Source organism: Bos grunniens, chromosome 8 (assembly GCF_055505025.1).
Source record: "Bos grunniens cultivar Pamir isolate PY7600 chromosome 8, Bosgru_T2T1.0, whole genome shotgun sequence".
NCBI lineage: Eukaryota > Metazoa > Chordata > Mammalia > Artiodactyla > Bovidae > Bos > Bos grunniens.
The window spans coordinates 104,124,861-104,147,823 of NC_141172.1; positions in this window are offsets into that span (position 1 = coordinate 104,124,861).

The following is a 22,963-nucleotide window of genomic DNA, read 5'->3' on the forward strand; positions in this document are numbered from 1 at the left end:
TTAGCCACCTTCCTTCCCCATCTGGTCTTGCCATTCCATCTCTGAGAAAGGAACTGAAGGGAGGAGTAACTACGATGGTCACCAGCTCACAAAGCAGAAGATCTGTGATGTACAGAGCTTAAATGGGAACCTCTCTGATCTCCCAAATACCTAAAACAGAAGGACCGGGCACCTGTCCTCCAGCAATGGAAATGTTAAATTTGGTGAAGTGCTCTGGAAAATTAGCAAAATAAAACTTCTGTCACTCCTTCCTGTTTTTACTTCTGCTTCCCTCACCATGCACAGTAATTGTCCAGCTAATACTTTGTCACATTCAAAAAAGTATCAGAAAGAAATAAGCATAAAAATCTATGCATTTATATAATAGTCAAAGACACAGGTGGGAGAATGGGACATATATCTCTAGGGAAAGAGTTCAAGCAAATAGCTTTTCAGTTCTGAATAATTTCCAGGGACTTTTTTATCTTAATAACTTTCTTACATTAAAAAAATGAACTATAAACTGAAAAGCAAAAATGTTAGTAAAAATTAAATCATCATCAACAGGGGAAAGAGCTCAAGAAATAACTGAAGAAAAATGTAAAGTGTCACTGAGATTAAAGTCACATGACAAGTTTCCAAAGTTAACTTAGATGTAAGCATAGTCAAGGACAAGGTTGTTAAAAAACCGCATAAGAAAATGTTGTATAAAATTAAAGAAAATGACTTAACAGAAACATTAAAACACTTTAATAGAAACTGTATCCTGCTCAAATTTGTATATTGAATGATGAACACAGATCCTAGCAAATTTATTATATTCCAATGCTACTACTACTGTTACTAATACTGATAATAATAGAAATAATATGGAAGGAAAATGTTCAGGTTTGCCTTGCGCTTTTCCACAGCAAACACTCAGAAGACAGTGGAATAGTGTTCATAAAGTTTGGAGGGAAGAAAACTGGACTCGTTAATTTTATATCCAGCTGTACTTTGTCCTTGGAAGAGTAAGTTACTAGATCTGCATCCTCAAATATGCAGAAATTCCATGTACAACATGCATAAATCAGCCTTGGAATTAAAGAACAGACACGAGACAAAGAAATGCACTCAATGAAAAGATGGCATTTAAAAACTTAGAAGTAGAGAAGTCATAGTGAAAGAGATTGATGATGAACTTTACATCCATTAGATATACAACCAGTATTAACGACTACGTGTTCTTGTTATCTAGTAGAAAAATATAAAATTTGCCAATGATAAATAATATTTAAAATTAGGAATTGGAGAAAGCAAGGATTCAAAAATAGTATTTATGGTGGAAGCATGTAATTTGTAAAAATGTCTCCAATTATAATGTTTTAAATAGAATTTCCACCCTTTAACTTTAGAGGGAGTTTTAATAAGTGGGATCTATTTTTCTTAATTATTAATTTAATTTTTATTTTATATTGGAGTATAGTTGATTTTTTTTGGCTTCCCTGATAGCTCAGTTGGTAAAGAACCTACCTGTAATGCAGGAGACCCCAGTTTGATTCCTGGGTCAGGAAGATATGCTGGAGAAGGAATAGGCTACCCACTCCAGTATTCTTGGGCTTCCCCGGTGGCTCAGTTGGTAAAGAATCTGCCTGCAATGCAGGAGACCTGGATTCAATCCCTGGGTTGAGAAGATCCCCTGGAGAAGGGAAGACTACCCACTCCAGTATTCTGGCCTGGGGAATTCCACGGACAGTATAGTCCATAGGGTCACAAAGAGTCGGATACGACTGAGCGACTTTCGCTCACTCACTCATAGACGATTAACCCTGCTGTGTTAGTTTCAGGTGTCCAGCAAAATGATTCAGTTAAGTGGGAAGTATTTTTATAGGAAAATTTTTATTTAAGGTTCAGCAATTCCTTTAGTTTGGGGTTGAGCTCTACTTCCTGTTAAATTCAAGAAAATGGAATGTAATCCTTTATATTTTAAGTGGCCTACATTGGATGGGATTTCACTGAGATGTGGCATAGGGATCGACTCTTTTTAAAGGTGTATTTATCTGTGACTTTTTCTTTCTTAATCAAAAAATACATGCTAATGAAACAGTATAATGTAAATTAGAGTTAGATTGAAGTAAAAATCTATGGACATGAAAGAAAAGGAATAGAGATTAGAGATAAAATTGGAAATTGGTAAACATGTACTGTGCGTTACGCTGACTCAATAGAATAATAAGCCATAATTAGTAGTAATGGAGAATGTTGTAGGAAAAAAATGTTCCAACTGTGAGTTCTGCAGAGCTTACCAACTCTCTTATTTTATAGACCTTTTTATTATATCTGATACTATTATACCATTTGCATTCAAAATACAATAGTTTCTTTTTTTAATCTTTTCAAAGGTTATCACAAAAGTCTTCAGGACTCACGTTTGATGGAATCTACTTCTGTATTCTGAAATCTGTAACTAAAGAGAACTATATTTCTGTTGCCAGAGTTCTGTCCCTGGACTCCAGACTCCAATATCTGTTACCCTGATGAGTGCATGCTCTCTGAAAGATTTGGATTGTATGTTTTCTTATTTTTATTCAACATCCTTCAAAATGTGGCAGTATGCTTGGCATATAGTAGAATTTAATAAATGTTTGTGAACAGAATAGATGAATGAATAACGCATGAATGAACTTTAAACTGTATTTCCAAGTCAGCCAGCAAGGAAGAGATAAAACTGGAATTTAATGTTTGGTTTCCCTAAATTATTCTATTTTATATTGGAGGCTGGAAGAAGCACAAGCTGGAATCAAGATTGCCGGGAGAAATATCAATAACCTCAGATATTCAGATGACACCACCCTTATGGCAGAAAGTGAAGAGGAACTAAAAAGCCTCTTGATGAAGGTGAAAGTGGAGAGTGAAAAAGTTGGCTTAAAGCTCAACATTCAGAAAAGGAAGATCATGGCATCTGGTCCCACCACTTCATCGGAAATAGATGGGGAAACAGTGGAAACAGTGACAGACTTTATTTTTTGGGCTCCAAAATCACTGCAGATGGTGACTGCAGCCATGAAATTAAAAGACGCTTACTCCTTGAAAGGAAAGTTATGACCAACCTAGATAGCATATTCAAAAGCAGAAACATTACTTTGCCAATAAAGGTCCGTCTAGTCAAGGCTATGGTTTTTCCAGTGGTCATGTATGGATGTGAGAGTTGGACTGTGAAGAAAGCTGAGCGCCGAAGAATTGATGCTTTTGAACTGTGGTGTTGGAGAAGAGTCTTGAGAGTCCCTTGGACTGCAAGGAGATCCAACCAGTCCATTCTGAAGGCGATCAGCCCTGGGATTTCTTTGGAAGGAATGATACTAAAGCTGAAACTCCAGTACTTTGGCCACCTCATGCGAAGAGTTGACTCATTGGAAAAGACTCTGATGCTGGGAGGGATTGGAGGCAGGAGGAGAAGGGGACGAGATGGCTGGACGGCATCACTGACTCGATGGACGTGAGTCTGAGTGAACTCCGGGAGTTGGTGATGGACAGGGAGGCCTGGCGTGCTGCGATTCATGGGGTCGCAAAGAGTCGGACATGACTGAGTGACTGAACTGAACTGAACTGAACTGTTAGCTGATTTATGATGTGTGTTGGTTTCAGGTGTACAGCAAAGTGATACAGTTATATATACACATTTATCTGTTGATACAGTTACATACATACATGTATCCTTTTTCAAATTCTTTTCCCATTTGGATTATTACAGAGTACTGAGTAGAATTCCCTGTGCTATACAGTAGATCCTTGTTGGTTATCTATTTTAAATATAGTGGTGTGTATATGTCAATCCCAAATGCCCAATCTACCCCTCCCCTATCCTTCCCCCCATAGTTTGTTCTCTATGGTTTCCCAACTGTAAAGTCCCTCTGCTGTTTGCTATACTCTATTCCCTTTCCTAAGCTCTGGAGAAAGGAACAGTAGGTATTCTAACCATAAAACCCATTGTCATTGTCAAGGGACACTTTGGCAACACACACTGGCTTGAGGTCCTGCTGTGTATGGTTATCCTTTTGATATGTTATGAGTTTGAGAGAGGAAAAAAAAAGTTTTAGAAGAGATTACATCTGCAGATACAAAGAAATAAAAGCAGATGATCCAAGATCCTGAGACACTCTCATTGCTCTGAAAATGGGTTCACGGGTTGGAAAGACCTCTTCACAGTCTCTGCAAGGTTGCTTTCTGTACTGAGATGTTAAAATGGCACCTTTTGGAAACTTCCCTGGTGGCTTAGATTCTGTGCTCCCATTGCAGGGGGCCTGGCTTCAATCTGTGGTCAGAGAATTAGATCTCACATGTCACAGCTAGCAGTTTGCATGCCGCAATTAAAGGTTCTGCGTGCCACAATGAGAAGATTGAAGATCCAGGCACCACAGCTAAGACCTGGAGCCGTCAAATGAATAAATAATAAAAAAAAGTTTCTTAAATGGGACCTTTTGTAAGTTAGTTTCAGAACATATAGTCCTAGCAACTTCTATATGCCAGTCTGGTATTAGATGACACAAGCAGTATTTGTAAAGGATGAGGTCAAAGGCTATGTGACCACTAGCCCAATACAAAATCATAAAAGTGAGTTAAGTGAAGATTTAAACAGCGAGAAGCATTTTCATTGGAAAAAGTTATTAGAGATATAACGTCTTGCTCATGGGGGAAGGCCAAAAGCTCATTTTAACTCACTTCAGGCTCACTTCAGAGCAATCTTTGAAGGAGACGAATCTGTAGACACTGTGGTTGATAATGGACTCATGCCCATTAAAAACTAGTGGAGAAAACTGTGTCTGGTATCTGTTCTGGTGATAGATGAAGACAGGCAATTTTTTGGGGAATGACCTGCTCTCCTGGAGTTCACCAGAGCAAAGAATGTTTGCTTCTAATGGACCAGATGGGTCACCAGAAAGGAAGGCCCTAGGAGTCATCCAAAAAGGGCTTTTTCCAAAAGGAACTTCTTTAAAAAAAAATTATTAGAGCACCACTGATTTACAACGTTGGGATAGTTTCAGGCGTATGGCACAGTGGATCGGTTACGCATATGCACATATCCATTCTTTTTTAGATTTTTCCATATAGGTCATTACAGTCTTAAGCAGAGGTCCCTGTGTTATACATTGGCTCTTATCAGTTTTCTATTTTATATATAGCAGTACGTATATATCAATATGTACACACTACAATTCCAATCTCCCAACTTATTCCTGAAGGGGTGTTGAGACCCCAATAAAGAGTCTCACTGAGGCTGTGCTGTGCTTAGTCGCTCAGTCATGTCTGACTCTTTGCAACCTCATGGACTGTAGCCCACTAGGAACTTCTGTCCATCAGGATTCTCCAGGCAAGAATGCTGGAGTGGGTTGCCATGCCCTCCTCCAGGGACTTTCCCCACCCAGGTATCAAACCCAAGTCTCCTGCATTACAGGCAGATTCTTTACCATCTGAGCCACCAGGGAAGCCCAAGAATACTCGAGTGGGTGGCCTATCCCTTCTCCAGGGGATTGTCCCAATCCAGGTTATTGAACCAGGATCTCCTGCATTGCAGGCAGATTCTTTACCAGCTGAGCTACCTGGGAAGACCCTCACTGAAGCTATCAGAGGTCAAAGGGAAAGCCATAGATGCCCCCATTGCATGGAACTGAACAAGAAATATCCACAAGCAGGTGGACCATCTATAAGGAACTCACAAATACGCTACAAGAAGGATCAACTTCGAACATCCACTGAACCTAGTCTCTGCCTTTACCCACCACGATGCCCCAAGGAAACTCAAATCGGATTCCATCAGCATTGGTGAAGAAAGACTTTTCCTGGCCTCTGTCTCTCCTTAGTCTTTCCTTTCAGTCCTGGAGGAACCAGAGGCAGCCTCACAAGGGAGCGGGGAAAGAAGGAAGACAGAATGGCAATATGAGCACCCTACCTGATGTAGACCTGACCTGGGGAAGGAGGAAACAAATTACAAAGGAAGTGAAAATTGTGATAATTCCATAGACCTGAACATATTAATCACTGAATTGCGGGTGTCCACTGGAGAAGGCGATGGCACCCCACTCCAGTACTCTTGCCTGGGAAATCCCATGGATGGAGAAGCCTAGTAGGCTGCAGTCCATGGGGTCACTAAGAGTCGGACACGACTGAGCAACTTCACTTTCACTTTTCGATTTCATGCATTGGAGAAGGAAATGGCAACCCACTCCAGTGTTCTTGCCTAGAGAATCCCAGGGATGGAGGAGCCTGGTGGGCTGCCGTCTATGGGGTTGCACAGAGTCGGACACAGCTGACACGACTTAGCAGCAGCAGCAGCAGAGGGTGTCCAGGGAGCATTTTTATTATTGGAGAGCAACCAGGCAAGCTATGGAGCCAACTCAGTATTACATCTAGAGAAGAACTAGCATCTAGTATATGTTTGAATGAGCAAATGGGGAAAAAATAAAATGCTTCCCTCTGGCCATGCCACTTGGAGTCCTGGTCTTTCAACTCCTTGGTTATATTTTAAGAGTACCTAGAGGGTACAATGGAGAAGGCAATGGCACCCCACTCCAGTACTCTTGCCTGGAAAATCCCATGGACAGAGGAGCCTGGTAGGCTGCAGTCCATGGGGTCGCTAAGAGTGGGACACGACTGAGTGACTTCACTTTCATGCATTGGAGGAAATGGCAACTCACTCCAGTGTTCTTGCCTGGAGAATCCCAGGGACCGGGGAGCCTGGAGGGCTGTTGTCTATGGGGTCGCACAGAGTCCGACATGACTGAAGCGACTTAGCAGCAGCAGAGTGTACAAAGCTCACTACAACTTGAATTCCATCTATTTTCCTAGCCCTACTCTATGCAAGATTCCCTTCTAATATAATTAAATTAACTAGTATCAACAACAGAGCATCTGCTTCATTCCACATACCATGCTAAGTGCTATATGAACATGAACTAATTTAATTATGTTCTCAGCCCTCCCAAAGCAGTAGGTATCATAGTCTCTTATTACAGTTTAGGAAACTGGGGCTGAGCTAGGGGAAGCGCTTTAATCAATACCACGTGACTAGTAAGTAGCAAAGTCCAGGTTTCAGGGAAAATTTAACCAACTTGAAAGCTTCCTCTACTAACCATGACCCCACTACCCGTTTCTCAAGCAGAAGAGAGACTCACAGACATTGAGAACAGACCTGGGGTTGCCAATGGGGAGAGGGGTGCAGGAGGGAAGGACTGGGTTGGGATTAGCAGATGCAGACTATTATATATAGGATGGACAAACAAGGTCCTACTGTGCAGCACTGGGAACTGATTCAATATCCTGTGATAAGCCATAATGGAAAAGAATATAAACAACAACCTCAGTATGTGTATACCTGAGTCACTTTGCTGTACAGCAGAGATTGACACAACATTGTAAATCAACTGTACATCAATTAAAAAAAATAAAAAAGAAGATACTTGCTATAAAGACTTTGCCAGTCTCTAATTAAACTCTGATGGCTGGGTAAGAACCTTAAACAGCTCACTCCAGCTGAACTCTCCCATCGAAGTTGAGTATCCTTTGTAAGGCAGCAGGATACAGCTTCTTGGCATTTCTGCTCTTTGCTGTTAACAAAGTATAACAAAGTATAACACTACATTAAACCAGTTTAAATACTTGAATGTATGAGACTCTTTTTGCTACAATAGCCATATCTCCTTTAATTAGTCACAAACTTTTTTCTCTAGACAGACCATCTCAGTAATTTCTAATATTTGCCATCCTTTGACTTGTCTTTAAATGATGCCAGTTAAACTTAGGTTATCTGACAAGTCTGTCTACTGTGGGATACAGACAGCACTTTGCCTGCTACATCGTATTATAGGCTATTTAAATGTCTAGATTCAATTAGACTTTATTAGTGAATGTTTGTTGATTGGTTGGGTTGATGACTCCTCACCAGATTATTCTGAATTCCTTAATCTAGACCTCCCGCTGCGTTTAACACATCTCTAAAATCATTCTGATTGTATTAAATCTTGGCCTTGTCCCCGGGAATGTGACATCTGCTTTGTCTTCCTGAGGGCCATAGCTCCATTTGCGTCATTTAAACAGTTCATGCTTCTGCCTTTCCCTTAGTAGTCTTTTCCGCCACCCCCCTATACATCTGAGCTTATTTGCTTTTCAACATTCTGCTGTGGATATAATCCCCTGGCATGTAAGTAGAGCCATTCTACAGACTTTTAAAGGTGGAGGCCAGACTTCAGGGGGAATGTGAATGATAGAGCAACATTTCGCATGTTCTTAATTTACAGTTGATTGATTTTAAGAGAATATGTGAAAAGAGAAAGAATGATAACAGGGAAGGAAGACAACTTGAAAAAGGCAGGGGTGGGTAGGGGAGACATTTAAGCAAAACAGATGAATATTAATGACTTCAGCAAATGACAACTTCCATTTATGAAGTAGTTCCTACCTTCCAGACTCTGATAAGTGTTTTATCAGCATCATATTATACAAGGCTTCACATAATATTAAAAGGTGAATATTCTTTCCATGGTTACTAAGAAAACTGAGGCTTGAGGATAGATTTACTATCCTCAAGTGATTTACACTTGCTAAGTGTCTTACAGCCATTAAATTGCAAAGGTTAGATTCACATTACTTTCCTTTTAACTTTAAAGTTTAAATAGATATACAATGGAATATTACTCAGTCATAAAAAAGAATGAATAATGCCATTTGTAGTGACATGGATGGACCTAGAGCTTGTCATATTGAGTGAAGTAAGGTAGATAGAGAAAGGCAAATATCTTATGATATTGCTTACATGTGGAATCTAAAGAAAAATGATACAAAGGAAACTATTCGTAAAACAGAAGTAGAATCTAGATGTAGAAAACAAGCTTATGGCTACCAAGGGGGAAAGGGAGGTGGGAGGGATAAATTGGGAGGTTGGCATTGACATACACATACTACTATATAGAAAATATATACAAAATAGATAGGTGATAAGAACTTACTGTAGGGAATTCTACTCAGCACTCTGTAATGACCTGTATGGAAATAGAATCTAAAAAAAGGCTGGATGTGTGTATACATATAACTGATCTACTTTGCTGTACACTTGAAACAAACACAAGAATGTAAATCGATTGTACTCCATTAAACATTTATGAATGAAAAAATCAAGTGTCTCCAATAAAATCTATCATGCCTTAGCCACTGTTATATTGCTTCCCAAATCAGAAAGAACTTAAAAGAAAATGTCTAAAACACACAAGCAAAAACCCCAAAAGTCTCTAGTGTCTAAGAGAGATTGAAGAGAATATAAGACTACTAGATTTCATCAGAAGGTTAAAACTCAGGGAATGTTTCATTGGTGTGACTTAAAACTATGTTTTCCTTGGGGTTTTTATGTATGTATTTGTATATTTGTATATAGGTTTTTTATACGTATTGGAGATGTGAGGAGCTGATGTTACCACTTTCAGACTGAGAACAGCTCTGTGGTCTTCTACTGGGGCACGTTTGTCCCTCAGAAGATACTGAGGACGTTTGGAGACATCCATGGTTGTCATAGTTTCTGACGGGAAGGGGAAAAGAGTGAAGGCTTCATTTACTGGGCAGAAGCCAGACACTCCACTTGTTGTCGTTCACTCAGTTGCTGTTCATGCTCGACTCTTTGTGACCCCGTGGACTGCAGCACGCCAGGCTTCCCTGTCCTTCACCATCTCCCAGAGTTTGCTCAAACTCGTGTCCATCGAGTCGATGATGCCATCCAACCATCTCATCCTCTGTCATCCCCTTCTCCTACTGCCTTCAATCTTTCCCAGCACCAGAGTCTTTTTTAATGAGTGTCATCTTCACATCAGGTGGTCAAAGTATTGGAGCTTCAGATTCAGCATCAGTTGTTTCAATGAATATTCAGGATTGATTTTCTTTAGGATTCACTCGTCTGATCTCCTTGCAGTACAAAGGACTCTCAGAGTCTTCTCCAACAACACATTTCAAAAGCATCAATTCTTCGGCACTCAGCCCTTTTTATGGTCCAAGTCTCACATCCATACATGACTACTGGAAAAACCATACCTTTGACTATACAGACCTTTGTTGTCAAAGTAATGGATCACATGGATCACAGCCTTGTCTAACTCAGTGAAACTGTGAGCCATGCTGTGTAGGTCCACTCAAGATGGGTGGGTCATGGTGGAGAGTTCTAACAAAACATGGTCCACTGGAGAAAGGAATGGAAAACCATTTCAGCATTCTTGCCTTGATAACCCCATGAACAGTATAAAAAGGCAAAAAGATATGAAGAGACACCACTAAATGCCCTAAAATGCACAGGACGACCCCACAACACCCACTTGTCTGAACTTGTCAATAACATTGAGACAGAGTAATCCTGGAGTGAACTCAAGGTACTAATCTTTACTAAAATTGTGTTTTAATCTCCTAAATATCAAGGAGCTCCATCATGTCTGGAGGAATCGAGACTAGAGACTCTTACAAGGAAATGGTCTTGCCTTGCAAGAAGAAGAGGAAAAGGAATATACTTTGGGGGCGGGTGACTTAGAGCCCTGGGAGGAATGTGCTGACCGTGAGCATGTCCTTGTTAACATTCAGTTCTGAGTGGAGACTGAGTGCCAGCCATCCTTTACATAGGTGGTTTTTAGGTCTAGCTAGAAAGAATTGGCCTTTGAATCCATACTCAATGACTGTAGCAGATTTGCCTGTCTCCTGTGTTTTCGTTATTCCTTCTTTATGAAAAAAAAAAAATCAATGTCCGTTGTACATTGAAAAAGGAGGATCTGTGACCTGTTATATTTAGCATTGCGAGGGAGGAGAACTGCAATATTTGCTTTCCATAAATTTGCAAAGAGAAAGATATTTTCCACCCACCCCACCCATTCCACGGCTTTCCACTGACAGCTGCATATACAGATATCCTGCCATATGTCTCTGGAGAAAGGAGAGCTGAGAGGCATGAATGGAGCCATTGACTCAGCTGTTTTTTGGGCACAATTGCTTTGGGGCAGGAGGTGGGGGGCAGTCCTCCCACTGTGAATGAACTGCTGGGGCACAGCTAGTGGATGGACTTCACCCAGTAATTCCTGGTTGATTTTTTATTTGGGTCAGTGATGAGGTGCACAGCACCAACTATAACCTCAGGATCCAAAAACGACTTTCCAAGCCCCACTCTTTACACCCAGGCCCTGTTGATGGAGCCTAGGAGAAGAATATAGGGTGGAACTCTCTAGGTATGAGTCGGGGAGGAGAGGAAAAAGAAGGAAATGGTTTCCGTGAATTATTGCTATAGGTTTAGAGAAATAAAAGCACGGTTTTAAGGAAGAGATGGAAAGATCTCTAAGCTGCCACTCCCATTGCTCTTGGGATAAAATTCAAGTTGCCTAATGTGGCCAACTAGGGCTGGCATGAACAAGTCCCTGGCTGTCTCTCTAGTCTCTTTCTGGTCTGCTCTTATCTTCTCCAGCCAGGCTGGCCACCATCTAATCTCAAGGTCTTTGCAAATGTTGTTCCTTCATTCTGGAAAGGTTTGCCCCCAACCCTTCTCCTAGGGACTAACTCCTACTCATCCTTAGGCTATAGTTAAAACATAACATCCCTGACCCTCAGACTAGATTGGATTCCTGTCACATGTTTCCATAGTAACCTGATGTTTTTCACTGCGGTTATTCCAATTGCCATTCCACAGCTATGTTCCACATCTGTGAGCTCCATGAAGGTTAAGAAATATCTGCCTTGCTCATGTCTGTATTTCTAATACCTAGCTCAGCAGCTGGCCCCTGGCAGAAATGGTTGGACATAGCATTAATAACTAAAGAGTAAGTAATGAAGGTAAAAAAGAGGGAAGGAAGGAAGGTGGAAGAAATGAAAGAAAAGAGAAGGAGGGAGGAAAGGAAAGAAAGAAGGAAAAAGAGACGTTCATATGAAAACAGCATTATCAATCATCAGGTTCAACTTCTGCACTTATCTGTAGGCCAAGCAGGGAACTAAAGGCCAAAATCTAGACTTCCTGAATCTCAAGCCAATAAAATAAATAAACACAATAAATCTAGAGAGGATACTCAGAAAGAGGTCAGCTGTCCCCAAAACTTGGAGGGAGAGTTGAGCCTGTGATATTTCAGTGTGATCCAGTGCCTTGGGCTCTCCTATCAAGTGGCCATGTGTTCTGTCTCCTGCCATTATTTTTAAAAATTTTTATTGTTATTATTTTTAAAATATTTATTTATCTGGCTGCACTGGGTCTTCATTGTAGCATGCAGGATCCTTAGTTGTGGCAGATGACCTCTTTGTTGGGCAATGTGTGATCTAGCTCCTTGGCCAGAGGTAGAACCTGGGCCCCCTGCATTGGTAGTATGGAGTCTTAGTTACTGGACCCAGGGAATTCCTGTCCTGCCATTATTGAGGGAGTGATTAGGGGCACTGCATTTATTAAGCAGAAATTCCAGGCCAAGGACTGTGCATAGTATATAAAGTACATTTTTTCATTTATCCTCAAAAAGCCACACATTGAGACAAGGATTGATCCCCAGTGGTGCTGGTGGAGAAATGGAGACTCAGAATCTCAGGGTACATTATGAGAAAGCACACGCCCATAGGCACCTGGAAACCTTACTCATTTATCCCCTTTTTGATTCCCCGCTTCCTATTGACTCTTACTTGTACTTTACTTCAAATATTACTTTCTCAGGAGGGATTCACTTTACTTTCTTCCCTCACTGGGCTTCTCTTAAAGGCCTCCATCTCCTATTTTTGGTCCCTGACATAGTTCTAATCAGGCATTTTTGAGTAATTTGCAACTTGTGAAGGCAAGGCATATGCTTGGCATGGATTGCCCTTATGTCCCCAGCCCCTGAATAGTCCTTGACATATAATAGGTTGCACTTCCCTAGTGGCTCAATGGTAAAGAAGCTACCTGCCAATGCAGGAGACGTGAGTTCAATGCCTGGATCAAGAAGATCCCTTGAAGAAAGGAATGCCAACCCACTCCAATATTCTTACCTGGAAATCCCATCAACAGAGGAGCCTGGCAGACCACAGCACATGGGGTCTCAAAAGAGTCAGACATGACTTAACAACCAAACAATAACAAAAGTATGTATAAGCAAATGAGTTAGATTCTTTTATTGAGTTGTTGTTTAGTCACTAAGTCGAGTCTGACTCTTTTGCGACCCCATGGCCTGTAGCCCACAGGCTCCTCTGCTCAAGTTTTTACTTCATTTTAAACCCTGTGTGAGTCTCTGGATACAAAGAAAATTGTTATTGTTGTTCAGGGGCTAAGTTGTGTCCGACTCTTTTTGACCCTAGGATCTGCAGCACACCAGCTTCCCTGTCCTTCTCTATCTCCCGGAGTTTGCTCAAACTTGTGGCAATGGCACCCCACTCCAGTACTCTTGCCTGGAAAATCCCATGGATGGAGGAGCCTGGTAGGCTGCAGTCCATGGGGTCGCTGAGAGTTGGACACGACTGAACGACTTCACTTCCACTTTTCACTTGCATGCATTGGAGAAGGAAATGGCAACCCACTCCAGTGTTCTTGCCTGGAGAATTCCAGGGACAGGGGAGCCTGGTGGGCTGCCATCTTTGGGGTCACACAGAGTCAGACACGACTGAAGCGACTTAGCAGCAGCAGCAGTGTCTATTGAGACAGTGAAAGAAAATTAGTACATGGCTATTGCGCAAAGAGTCGGTTACAACAGAGTGACTTTCACTTCACTTCTCTTCACTGCTCTAAAAGCATTCGTGGTCACATGGGGGACAAGTACTGCTTAAAAAAATAAGGTAATTGAGGGCTTCCCTGGTGGTCCAGTGGTTAAGAATCTGCCCTGCAATGCAGGGGATGTGGGTTCAATCCCTGGTTGGAAATCTAAGATCCCACATGCTGCAGGCATCTAAACCCATGATGCAATTAGAAGGTACCATTTGCCACATCCGCTGGATCATGGAAAAAGCCAGAGAGTTCCAGAAAAGCATCTCTTTCTGCTTTATTGACTATGCGAAAGCCTTTGACTGGGTGGATCACAATAAACTGTGGAAAACTCTGAAAGAGATGGGAATACCAGACCACCTGACCTGCCTCTTGAGAAACCTGTATGCAGGTCAGGAAGCAACAGTTAGAACTGGACATGGAACAACAGACTGGTTCCAAATAGGAAAAGGAGTACATCAAGGCTGTATATTGTCACCCTGTTTATTTAACTTATATGCAGAGTACATCATGAGAAACGCTGGACTGAAAGAAACACAAACTGGAATCAAGATTGCCAGGAGAAATATCAATAACCTCAGATATGCAGATGACACCACCCTTATGGCAGAAAGTTAAGAGGAACTAAAAAGCCTCTTGATGAAAGTGAAAGTGGAGAGTGAAAAAGTTGGCTTAAAGCTCAACATTCAGAAAACAAAGATCATGGCATCTGGTCCCATCACTTCATGGGAAATAGATGGAGAAACAGTGGAAACAGTGGCAGACTTTATTTTTTGGGCTCCAAAATCACTGCAGATGGTGACTGCAACCATGAAATTAAAAGACGCTTACTCCTTGGAAGGAAAGTTATGACCAACCTAGACAGCATATTGAAAAGCAGAGGTACTACTTTGCCAACAAAGGTCCATCTAGTCAAGGCTATGGTTTTTCCAGTAGTCATGTATGGATGTGAGAGTTGGACTGTGAAGAAAGCTGAGCGCCAAAGAATTGATGCTTTTGAACTGTGGTGTTGGAGAAGCCTCTTGAGAGTCCCTTGGCCTCCAAGGAGATCCAACCAGTCCATTCTGAAGGAGATCAGCCCTGGGATTTCTTTGGAGGGAATGATGCTGAAGCTGAAACTCCAGTACTTTGGCCACCTCATGCAAAGAGTTGACTCATTGGAAAAGACTCTGATGCTGGGAGGGGTTGGGGGCAGGAGGAGAAGGGGACGACAGATTGAGATGCCTGGATGGCATCACTGACTCGATGGACGTGAGTCTGAGTGAACTCCGGGAGTTGGTGATGGACAGGGAGGCCTGGCGTGCTGTGATTCATGGGGTCATGAAGAGTCAGACACGACTGAGCGACTGAACTGAACTGAACTGAACTGAAGACACAACATAGCCAAATAAATAAAATTTTTTTAATAAGGCAATTGTGTGATTAGATCAATTCTTTCTAGCAAATGGTGGTTAAATAATTTCGTGAGTTACTGTTAATTCTGCTATGGTAATACAGGGATGCTATACAATTAATCCCATGGATGCCTCCTGGTTATTTTTATCTAAATTAAGCCACCATGATAGCAACTATCTAGGACTCTTACTCTGCAAACGTAAAATAAATGTTCAATGTGTATTTTGAAAAAGGAAAAAAAAAGGTAATTGAAGTATTGTGGGGGAGTAAGTGGGGGGAAAGGTAGAGTTAGTTAATTTTGTCAGAGGATAGGAAACATTCAGAAAACATTTATAGAAGGAGAGGAAACTTGGTGGGAGCCCCCCAGGTAAGAAGGCTTTTATCAGGTGAACAAGAGCTAAGGTATGATAAATGCAGATGGAGGGAGCCCAGTGAGCAGAGGAAAGAGAAAAGGGGGGAGGAAATAGCATTTGTGTTCAGCAATTGCAAATAGATGGGTTTGCCTGGAGCACAGGGCTGGTTCAGGGGCATGGCCAGCATAGTTTGAAGATGGAGGTATGGACTGAATTATGAAGTGGTTTTCACACCTGCCTTGGAAGTTTGAATTCCTTACTCTGGTGGTAACAAGCACATATTGACAGCAAAACACACTTGGAAGAATATTGAACAGGTCATTGATTATGCAAATATACACTCACTGGGTTCTAACACTGGGGCCAAGCTCTGTGCTACTGAAGAACGTGGGTAAAAATGCAAAAAGACAATGCCTTCTTCTAAGAAAGTGAAAGTCACTCAGTCATGTCCGACTCTTTGTAACCCCATACAGTCCATGGAACTCTCTAGGCCAGAATACTGCAGTGGGCAGCCTTTCCCTTCAGCAGGGATTCTTCCCAACCCAGGGATTGAACCCAGGTCTCTCACGTTGCAGGTTGATTCTTTACCAGCTGAGCCACAAGGGAAGCCCTCTTCTAAGAAGACTGCCTTTTATTGAACACATAGCAGAAGTCAGGCCCTGCAGTCAGTAGACTCCAGGTCACCCAAACTGTCGCATGTTTCACAGTAGGAATCCGAGGCCCAGGGAAATTCAGCACTGGCCCAGTGGGTGCTATTGGTAGATCCAGGACTGGAGCCCATGTTTATAATTCCTGTTCACCTGATCTTGCCACTAAAAGTATAGTTTCTAATGCGAAGAGCAGACTCATTGGGAAAAAAACCTGACGCTGGGAAAGACTGAGGGCAGGAGGAGAAGGTGACGACAGAGGATGAGATGGTTGGATGGCATCACCGACTCAATAGACATGCGTTTCAGCAGGATCTGGGAGTTGGTGAAGGCCAGGGAAGCCTGGCTGATGCAGTCCGTGGGGTCGCAGAGTCGGATGTGACTTAGCAACTGAAAACCAGCAATGCTAGGTTCAGACTCTTGCTTTTCATTTTATTTTCTCCTTGCAGTAAGGTGTGTCAGGAAGGGGAGGGGTGTTTATTGATTGACTTTTGGTCATGCTGGGTCTTCGTTGCTCTGCACCAGCTTTCTCTACTTGCAGTGAGCGAAGGCTTATCTGTAGTTGCTGTGCTTGTGCTTCTCATTGCCGTGGTTTTGTTTGTTGCGGGCATGGGTTCTAGGGCTCGCAGGCTCGGTAGTTGTGGCCCATGGGCCGAGTTGCCCTGAGGCATGTGGGATTCTCCTGGACAAGGGCTGGAACCCGTGTCCACTGCACGGGCAGGTGGACTCCCAAGCACTGTGCAAGCAGGGAGCCCCAGGGTTTGGGTTTTGAAGCCAGTTGGATCTTAGTCCAAATCCAAGCTCTACCACTTACTTCCTCAGTGACTGCAAGCAAATCCCTCCCTGGGTTTCAAAGCCCTGTCAGATGGGGTGGAAGCTGTCTCTCTCACTGTTTTGCAATGAGTGTGAATAAGTTGGCACATGTACAGTATCCAGTACAGGGTGTAGCATGAGATATAGCTTGATCCATGTTAGTGCTCCGGTATCCCTTGCTGGAAGAAGGAAGGAAGTTGCCTCTTCAAGCATTACCAGGACATGCATCACAAAAACCAAAAGATGTAAATCATTTTTGCTCCTTCCCTCCTTGCAACCAAGATTTATTTCTTATCTGTGTGACTGTGCCATCTGAGGGGGAAAAGCTGGTCAGAAACACTTCCTTAGACTAGAAAGACTGGCTGGGGTTCAAGGACTGTCTCTCTGGAGTCTCCATGTCAGCAGGCTTCTCCATTCACCAGTTGAGCAGACAATTACCGTTTTGGATAGATAAAGCAATTTCATTATTCATCTACTCATAAAACTCTGTCCTTCCTTGTCAGGGCCTGAGGTGTTAGTTTTATGATATGAGGGCGGAGGCTACTCTTCAGTCTCCAGTTTCAAAGAACAGCTTTTCTTAGAAATGGTAGGAACAGGCTTGCCTGTTCATGGAAGGATACTTTGCTGAAATAGTAGGGCTTTGTAAATCCCTGAAGGAATGGAGGTGGCTGAATTTCCAGACTTGGATTTAGTTGAAGGAATTTCTGACAGACACATTCCCTCAATGGTAACTTTGGACTCACTAGAGCTTTGGGAGCAAAATAAAGCATGCTTTGCATTTGGGGAATAAGAACCATGTCCTTCCTTCCCTCCTCCCTTCTTCCCTCTCATTTATTAAAAAAAAAAAAAAAAAAAAAAACTTCACTATGGTTGTATTTGCAGAAATACATGCATCTACAGTCTACATTTTCAGTAGAAAAAAAAATAAGATTTAGACCCTTCTCCGGATTGTCTCCAAACCTACGGCTTTCTAGAATTAGAGAATTTTTTTCTTCTCAAAATTTGACAAGTATCCTTAACCAGATGTTCTCAATGTATGGACACCAGTGTGATCTTCTATTTTTTCTTTACATTCTCCTCTAAAAGTTCACTGCTATGTACTCTCAAATTTTTTTTCTTTTTCTTTTCAATAAAATCTTGACCTTCTTAACTCCCATGATAAGACACTGTAGAAACTGTACATTCCCAGTGAATGAGGCCATGGCATTGGCTGGGAAGAAAGTAAAGATCATGAAGTAATGAAGCATTTCCTATTTATTTATTCAAGGAATAATGTGTGGAGTGCCTGTCATATGACAGACAGTACTGAGAGCTGAAACTACAGCAGAGAAAAAGAAAAGATGATCCTTTCTCATACAGAGCTATCTTTCTGTAAATTTTTGGCAGGATTCATGAATTTGGATTTTTTTTTAATTACGACTTTATCTTCTTAGAGTAGTTTCAGTTTAAGAGAAAGGTACAAAGAGTTCCCATATATTCCCTAACATCATACATCCATTGTCTCCTCTATCATCAACATCCCCCATCAAAGTGGTACATTTATTACAACTGATGACCATATATCATCACATCATAATCACACAAAGTCCATAGTTTACATTAGCGTTCATTCTTGGGGGTGTAGGGTCTTCCAGGTGGTTTAGTGGTAAAGGATCCACCTGACAATGCAGGAGACCCAGGTTTGATACCTGTGTCAGGAAGATTCCCTGGAGGAGGAAATGGCAACCCACTCCAGTATTCTTGCCTGGAGAATCCCAGGGATAGAGAAGCCTGACAGGCTACAGTCCATGGGGTCACAAAGAGTTGGACATGACTGAGTGACTAAGCATTGCATGGCTTGGCCTTGCACATTTTATAAATCTGGACAAATTTATGATGCTAGTATCTATCATTATACAATTATGCAGAGCATTTTTTTTACCATCCTAAATATCTCTATGTTCTGCCTAGTCATCCTTCTGTCTTGGGTATATGGTAAATGTGCAATTAAATTTTGTTAATGTAATTCACTGAAGCCAGAGGAAAATGGAATTTTGTGATGCAGGTAGAGTTTAGTTTGGTTTTGGATGTGTGACTTTGCTAAAACATTTAGTTTTGAGAGGTGTTGTTTCCAACAGAGACTTTTAAAAATATTATACAATTTAAGGGGTTCTGGGAAAGCTACTCATTCTTCCAATTCATCTCCCTGAGGACTATTCCACCCCCAAATTTCCACTTTCTTCACTGGTGTGGAATCTGGTCAGAGAGACAGATCACTTTCCCTTTAGTAAGTATGCCAAGTCTTTTGCTTGGGTTTGTGATTGACCAGACAAGAGAATTATGGTATCATTCAGTCAAGCACTCCAATAACAGGGATTCTTAACTGAATTGATAACTGGGATCCCTTGAAACTTGCTAACTTTTAGGCTTCTTCTGGCTTCTGTGACTGGAGGAAATGGTGACTCCAATAGCATCTGCCTTTACTCCCAATTCCACCTTCACTGGTTCAGTGAACACATGTCTGATTCACTCACTAATCAAACATTTATTGTGTTCACACTGTATATGAAGCACTAACTGCCAATGACTTAGATGTGAATTAAGCGTCATCATTCTCCTATGAATGCTGTCTTTCAAGAGAGGATTACATAAGGAGACAAGAAATTTCAATAGATTATGGCTGATGGCACGGCAGTGCAGAAGCATGTCTAGACCACAAAGCAAGGCTTCTATCCTTCAGGGGAGCACAGAGGATGAGCTTCCCGAGCCGAGGCCTGAAGGACGAGTAAATATCAAGCAGACGAGGTGGACATGGGTTTAGGGGATGCATTTCATCCAGTTGTTGTTGTTTAGCCACAGAGTTGTGTGCGACTCTTTTGCAGCCCTATGGGTTGTAGCCTGCCAAGCTCCCCTGTCCATGGAATTTCCCGGGCAAAAGTACTAGAGGGGGTTGTCATTTCCTTCTCCAGGGGATCTTCCTGATCCAGGGATCAAGCCTGCATCTCCTACATTGGCTGGCAAGTTCTTCACTGCTGAGCCACTACAGAAGCCCACTTCAGCCAGAGGTGACAGCATATATAGACCTGCGGATTAGTAAGAGCGTGGCACATACAGGAAATAGCAGAGTGGATGAAGAATGGTGTGTAAAGTTGGACGTGGCAAGAGCTGAGGTTGGAAAAACATAGGAAAGGCAAATCTTGACAGCCTTGTAGATTCCTCAGTAATTTGAAGTAGCAGGGCTTCCCAGGTGGCGCTAGTGGCAAAGAACCTGCCTGCCAAAGCAGGAGACATAAAAGACGTGGGTTTGATCCCTAGGTCGGCAAGATTCCTGGAGTAGGAAATGGCAACCCACTCTGGTATTCTTGCCCAGAGAATCCCATGGACAGAGGAGCCTAATGGGCTATGGCCCATAGGGTCACAAAGAGTTGGACACCAGACTGGGAGCTGACTGTGGCTCAGAACATGAACTCCTTATTGTCAAATTCAGACTTAAATTGAAGAAAGTAGGGAAAACCACTAGACCATTCAGGCATGACCTAAATAAAATCCCTTATGATTATACAGTGGAAGTGAGAAATAGATATAAGGGACTAGATCTGATAGAGTGCCTGATGAACTATGGACGGAGGTTCATGACCTTGTATAGGAGACAGGGATCAAGACCTTCCCCATGGAAAAGAAATGCAAAAAAGCAAAATGTCTGTCTGGGGAGGCCTTACAAATAGCTGTGAAAAGAAGAGAAGCGAAAAGCAAAGGAGAAAAGAAAGATATATACCCATTTGAATGCAGAGTTCCAAAGAACAGCAAGAAGAGATAAGAAAGCCTTCCTCAGTGATCAATACAAAGAAATAGAGGAAAACAACAGAATAGGAAAGACTAGAGATCTCTTCAAGAAAATTAAAGATACCAAGGGAACATTTCATGCAAAAATGGGCTCGATAAAGGACAGAAATAATATTGACCTAACAGAAGCAGAAGATATCAAGAAGAGGTGCCAAGACTACACAGAAGAACTGTACAAAAAAGATCTTCATGACCAAGATAATCATGATGGTGTGATCACTCACCTAGAGCCAGACATCCTGGAATGTGAAGTCAAGTGAGCCTTAGAAAGCATCACTACAAGCAAAGCTAGTGGAGGTGATGGAATTCCAGTTGAACTATTTCAAATCCTGAAAGATGATGCTTTGAAAGTGCTGCCCTCAATATGCCAGCAAATTTGGAAAACTCAGCAGTGGCCACGGGACTGGAAAAGGTCAGTTTTCATTCCAATCCCTAAGAAAGGCAATGCCAAAGAATGCTCAAACTACCACACCATTGCACTCATCTCACATGCTAGTAAAGTAATGCTCAACATTCTGCAAGCCAGGCTTCAGCAATATGTGAACCGTGAACTTCCTGATGTTCAAGCTGGTTTTAGAAAAGGCAGAGGAACCAGAGGTCAAATGGCCAATATCTTCTGGGTCATGGAAAAAGCAGGAGGGTTCCAGAAAAACATCTATTTCTGCTTTATTGACTATGCCAAAGCCTTTGACTGTGTGGATCACAATAAACTGTGGAAAATTCTTCAAGAGATGGGAATACCAGACCACCTGACCTGCCTCTTGAGAAACCTGTATGCAGGTCAGGAAGCAACAGTTAGAACTGGACATGGAACAACAGACTGGTTCCAAGTAGGAAAAGGAATATGTCAAGGCTGTATATTATCACCCTGCTTACTTAACTTATATGTAGAGTATATCATGAGAAATGCTGGGCTGGAAGAAGCACAAGCTGGAATCAAGATTGCCAAGAGAAATATCAATAACCTCAGATATGCAGATGACACCACCCTTATGTCAGAAAGCAAAGAAGAACTAAAAAGCCTCTTGATGAAAGTGAAAGAGGAGAGTGAAAAAGTTGGCTTAAAGCTCAACATTCAGAAAACTAAGATCATGGCATCTGGTTCCATCATTTCATGGGAAATAGATGGGGAAACCCAGAGAAGGCAATGGCAACCCACTCAAGCACTCTTGCCTGGAAAATCCCATGGACAGAGGAGCCTGGTAGGCTGTAGTCCATGGGGTCATGAAGAGTCAGACACAACTGAGAGACTTCACTTTCACTTTTCACTTTCATGCATTGGGGAAGGAAATGGCAACACACTCCAGTGTTCTTGCCTGGAGAATTCCAGGGATGGTGGAGCCTGGTGGGCTGCCGTCTATGAGGTCTCACAGAGTCAGACACAACTGAAGTGACTTAACAGCAGCAGATGGGGAAACAGTGGAAACAGTGTCAGACTTTATCTTTTGGGGCTCCAAAATCACTGCAGATGGTGACTGCAGCCATGAAATTAAAAGACACTTACTCCTTGGAAGAAAAGTTATGACCAACCTAGATAGCATATTGAAAAGCAGAGACATTACTTTGCCAACAAAGGTCCGTCTAGTCTAGGCTATGGTTTTCCAGTAGTCATGTATGGATGTGAGAGTTGGACTGTGAAGAAAGCTGAGCGCTTAAGAATTGATGCTTTTGAACTGTGGTGTTGGAGAAGACTCTTGAGAGTCCCTTGGACTGCAAGGAGATCCAACCAGTCCATTCTGAAGGAGATCAGCCCTGGGTGTTCTTTGGAAAGAATGATGCTAAAGCTGAAACTCCAGTACTTTGGCCACCTCATGCAAAGAGTTGACTCATTGGAAAAGACTCTGATGCTGGGAGGGATTGGGGGCAGGAGGAGAAGGAGACGACAGAGGATGGGATGGCTGGATGGCATCACCGACTCAAAGGACATGAGTTTGAGTGCACTCCAGGAGTTGGTGATGGACAGGGAGGTCTGGAGTGCTGCAATTCATGGGGTCGCAAAGAGTCAGACACGACTGAGCAACTGAACTGAACTGAAGCAACTTAGTATGCAGTGCTTAGCACATTGGTACATATTTGTTTAAAGACTGAAAGAATCAGTGAACTTTAACCTGAAGGCAATAAGGAGTCCTTAATTAATTTTGAATTACCTTCCCAGTTTTTGTTAGGTGATCATCTGATTAAGGAAAACAAATGATTAGTCTAGTGCTTTGTATGGAAATTTGACACCACAAGAACAATCCCCCTCCATGTTTTTGCAAACAATG